At 54.4% G+C, this 5241-nt stretch overlaps 1 protein-coding gene across 1 annotated transcript in view; it reads left to right on the forward strand.

The window, feature by feature from the left end:
• The window catches only part of LOC113215259 (neuroligin-2-like), a 197278-nt gene that overhangs the window by 31357 nt on the left and 160680 nt on the right, over window positions 1–5241 (forward strand). The window lies entirely within an intron of this gene.

Below are 5241 nucleotides of genomic sequence, written 5' to 3' on the forward strand. Positions count from 1 at the left end.
CCTTCGCCACGCCCCCAACTCCCCTCCACCCACCCCCGTTTACTCGATTAACGAATGTGGACGTCCGGGCTGGCTGCGGGGCGTGGAGGGTCGAGGGCAGCGCTGGCCCGGCTGGCAGTGAGTCCTGCCCCCCCCCCTCCACACACACAAACACACAGAGTGCCTTCCCGTCCACCCCCTCAACCCATAATTTTCTCTCGATTTTCTCGCGTGTAGCGAGCGCTTCGGTCTCCACAAAACACATCCATGGAGGGATATGAGGAAGGAGTGGGTGGCAATCGATGATATCAGCGGAGGCTCGATGCGTGTCTGACCCCGGGGGGCCGAGGCGGGCCGTGGCGCGGGGCGGACGGGACGGGACGGTCAGTCCTATCGCTGCCTGGATCTCGGGCTAGATGTGCTCGCTGGAACATTTGCGGGGCCGTCTGCGACAACGCGTCCCCCCCCCCTCTCTCCGTACCTCACTCGAAGCCAACCCCTCGGCGGTTGACCGAGCGCCGTGGCGGCCGCGCGCCGCTCTTCCTCCTCGCTTGGCGGCCGTCCAGTCGAGGGTCCCGGGGACCCGGGGCCGCAAGGGTGGTGTCCCCACACGGAGGGGTGCATGCCCCCGAGCCCAAGGCCCCTGGACCCCCCGGGGTTGAAAAACAAAAAGCATGTACGTTGTAGCGTTTGTTTGGCGTGGTCCATCGCGCAGGGGGAGAAGTGGGGGCAGGGGGCGGTTTAGTTAACTCCGCTGGCACCAGCGTTTGCTGCCGGGGAGGCGAGAGGGGTGGCCCGGCGCGTCGATTCAGCGTTGTTCAGTCAGCGTTTTTACCATGTTTTATACGATAACGCGCGCCCATAAAGTTGGGATCGTTAGACCGTGTGGCCCCGCCTCGCCAGCGCCCCCGCAAATGCTTCGCCCCGCCAGCAATGGCCATCTTTCCGCCTGCACCTGGGATCGAACTCAAGCGCGTGTGTGCCCGCACCGTGAAAAACCGTTGAAGATATATTCAATTTAATTGTTTATTTTAATGAATGTGTTTGCGTTTCTTTTACTTTTTGCAGATACTTTTTATTTACAGCTGCATGGGAGTCTCCGTAATAATTACTTACACTCGACGCTGCGCTCCCCGTAAATTAACCTGACCGTTTCTTTACGCTGCATCGGCAGAAAGCATGTGCTTGCTCTGCGTCAGTTTCGGGGTCTTCATTGGCGGCTGTCAAAGAGTTCGACACGCGATGGAGATTAAAATGTGCTGATCGTCCGCCCACCCCCACCCCCTACCCCCGGCCCGGTGCGGCGTGGGAGGCTCCGGAAGGCCCGGAAAGGTCCGGAACTGTTCGGGAAGGTCTATGGAGGGACCCAAAGAGGCCCGCGTCAGCCTGTCCGCTCCGCCCGCCTGGCTCCCCACACGGCGTGGTGCGGCGCGGCGTGGCGGGTGGCGACCATCAAGAGGCTAAATTATTCCTCCTTTACCGACCGGGCCTAAAAGTTAGCCTCCCGCGCCATGCGCCCCTCCCTCCTCCCACAACCTCCACTTACCTCTCGAGAGTCACACCCTCTTTTTATAACTCCTCTTCCTCCTCATCCAATAATAAAAGGACGATGAAGAAGTAAGTTGGGCCGCGCTAAAAATGAGAAAGTCTCGTCGTCGAGGAGGAAGGAGGGTTGCGGTGAGAGGGAAGGACGGAGAACCCTCGGGCGTTAGTTATTTCCTCTTCGCCGTTGAAAGGTCAGCAGCGAGACATTGTTGGACTTGTTGCTGACATTCAATCTAAGGAGCAACGTGATATGTGTAGTTGCAACGTGTCCTCGCCTGTTTCCTACGTTGTGAACGTGTCCGAAAGGGGTCCAGGACCAGGGTTTCGTCGGCGACCCCTCTGACTGGATGTAGAGCAGTAGGACTTTGTCGTTGTTCTCGAATTGTAATTCAATTAGGATCGAATACCTCCTCTCCCAGTGTATAACAAGGGCGGGCCCAACTAAACTCGTCCTATCTCTCTCCTCTCTCTCTTTCTCGCCTCCCCTCCCCCTCTCTCTCCCTCCCCATCTCCCCCTTTGCCCGGGTGCACCCTGTCTCGCCTTCCTCCCTGTCCCGCAGAATCCCCTGCTACTGTGCTGCTCTTACCCAACACGGCTATGAGAAGTTGGAGACAAGAGTGACTTGAGTCCCCAGAGCCGGCTGGGGTCCCCGCCCCGCCCCTGCAGGCGCCCGGCCAGCCCCCCTTCTCTCTCCGTCATCAACTTTCCGCCACTATGTTAGCTGAGCGCCTCCCTACTCGGGAAGACCGGGCCGAGGGCGGGGGTGATGCCTCTATTCGAAACCACTTTCCTCTCGGGGTGAGTGTATGAAGTCTTGCCGTTTATCACCTCTTGAAGGTGGTGGGGGCCAGGGAGGCGGCCAACGGAACACCCGACGAGACACCCGACGGAACCCCCACGCCCGCTCGGAACACTAGACGGATCACCCGCACTCGCAGCCTGTTCGTAGCAGCAGCGAGGTCAGCTGAGCTGAGAGCGAGGGGCGTAGAAGACGCAGAACAGCAGAACACAAGGCAGAGTGCAGCCGATCCACGGAGAAAAGCAGACATAGTTCGAGTTTCCTAGTCTTGTTTTCTTTATAAAATGCTAATGCTGGTTAAAATGTATCGAATTTTTGCGTGCGGACGGGTTGTATACCCGCATGGGCCGTGAGGCGTCATGGCGATCGACGGTCGGTAGGCAATCCCACCCGCCCGCAGCCGATAGCGAACCGATGTCTCTGTGACTCTACGGGAATGGTTTACCAGCAAGGCACAGGCACTCGGGTGCACCCTTTTCACCGAGTGACTTTTTGCTCCCGTCATCGTGGTCGGGCCGGGCCCGACCGGGGAGCAGGGAGGTAGGTGGGAGCAGAGGGGACGAGGAAGGTCGGTCGTCAAGGCAGCTGAAGGTTTATTTTGTCGTGACGCAACGTCGTATGCGAGGCTCGGCCCGATAAATCGATACAGAAGTGGAGTGGTATGCACTCGGTCTTCTGTGGAAAGAGGCTCGGGGTGCAATACGCATGGCATTGGCTGGGGCCGGGCTGCGGAGGGGTGCCATTTCTTAATTCCCCTTTCCCCCCTTTTTTCCCCTTCTCCGGATATTAGAGAATCCAATAATTGAAGTGAAATAAGTCCCCCTTGGTGCGTGGCGCGTCGCCTCTGATCGCCTTTGCGCCGTTCTTCTTTCCCCCGCTGCTGCTTGGAAAAAGAGGGGTGGGTGGTGGCTGCGTTGGTCTGGCAGAGTCCTCTCAGACATCGAGAGGCTGGGAACAGGCGCAGCCGTCGAGAATACAGGAACCTGACCCGCACCCACCTCCCTGTGTGTGCGCGCGCCCGCACCTACCCCACGAGCCCAGCAAACAGAAAAAGGAAGAGCACGGAAGACATTTATTTACACTTTGAGATTTATCGCTGAATGATAATAGCAACGAAGTGCTTTCGAGATGTCGTTGATGCTTTAAACGTCTCGTTGTTGAGGATCTAAAACACCCCAACTTCCTTTCTGTTTACTTTATACCATACATTTGTAAAAACGGAAAAGCTTGAAAAAGAAATGTACCGAGTGTACTGTAGAGCGGACGCTGCAGTGTTACAAAATTGCATACCCTCTTGCGCCGCAGGGGTTATGACGCTTTATGCGGGCAAGAGTGAAGAGAAGTTTACACAATCCACATTCCCTCTTGCCTGCGATGCTGCATCCAGAAAAGCGTGTTCTCGTATCATGTGAAATGTGCAATATACTTGAATCGAGTACAATGTACTTGATAATCTCAACTCTACTTGTACTCAAGTATTTGGGCTAAAACCAACCTCAATTTGTTCTCAAATCGTTCCCCTTCGTACTTGAATGATGCGCAATTCTTTGTTCGAGGCTGAATTGGGCGCTTAAATTGAGTGGAAAAGTGTACTTCAGACTTTCAAGGCCACGCTTTCTGGGTGTGATCATCATCGCACTGTTAAAGTCTTACGAAGAAAAATGCCAAATCCTTTGTAATACGAAGGATTTGGACGCTTCGTAAGGAGAAAATCCTTCGTAGGTACGAAGCATTTGGCATATTGCTTCGTAAGACTTTAACTGTGCGACGAATGATCTCACTCGATTGAGAGGGACGTACAGAATTTCGCAAGGAGAGAGGACTCCACATTATATAGATTTGGGCATGTTAGCCTGGATTATCCCGGCTAATTCCCCCGATTATCCTCGGATTACCCCCATGATCACCTACATACCTGAATTACAGCGGATTTCGCGAGACAAACCCGCCTCGGTTGGGTTTATCAAGATGCAAAGAGACGCGAGCAAGCTCCAGCCACGACTTCTGTGTGACGGCCTTTCTCGCCACGGCCCTGCCGTCACTCGTATTAGCGTGCGATCCGCATCACGTGTCGCTAACGCCTTTTTCCTGACCGCACCTCCTGGGGGTCGCGCGCAACCGACACAGACCCCCAGCCTGACCTGGCCGGGACCTACCCCATCCGGGCCATGGTAACGCCGGTGTCGCGACTGCACTGCTAGGCCTGTATCACATATTGATCTCGACCAGAAGCGGGGCAGGCGGGACAGGCGGGGCAGGCAGGGCACTTCCCCCGCCTCCATTCCGTGGGCCGCGGGCTGCCTTGGCAGTGTGCCAGCGACAGCAGCGAGCTTTGTATCACCAGCGTCTTAAGGGATGCACGCTAGTCTTGCGCACCTCCCGCTCCTGTGCAGCGCGCTTCGCCCCGTCGAGAATTCGAACGAATTCAATGTGATTTCCAGTCAATTTGATGCTCTGCTAATCCAGGTGCAGAACTAAAAAGTTCTGCACGATAAAAAAAGTTTGTTGTATTTCAAGACCCATCCTTTGATCTTATGCCGAACGCCAATGGCATCCAAAACCAGGTCTTGAAATATCAGAAACTATTTTTATCGTGTGCAGTTCCAAGTGCAATTTTCTGACCAGGACTGAAAATATTTTTTCTCAGGACACCATCGTTTTCGTCTTAAAATAATTCCCTTTAAAACAAGCATTATATGATTAGGGTTGCGACTTAAATTAAAACAGGTACGCAAAAGAATACAAATTTCTAGAATTTCATTGGAGGACCCGTATCCGTTTCCATTACGTCGCAACCCTTTCATATTTATACTTGTTTAAAAGATTATTTGAAGACGAAACCGATGGTGTCATCAGAAATAGAAATGTCTTAATCCTGGTCAGAAAATCGCACTTTGGAACTGCAGAACATTTTAGT

The sequence above is a fragment of the Frankliniella occidentalis genome, unplaced genomic scaffold, assembly GCF_000697945.3.
Source record: "Frankliniella occidentalis isolate FOCC.00 unplaced genomic scaffold, Focc_3.1 Scaffold10, whole genome shotgun sequence".
NCBI lineage: Eukaryota > Metazoa > Arthropoda > Insecta > Thysanoptera > Thripidae > Frankliniella > Frankliniella occidentalis.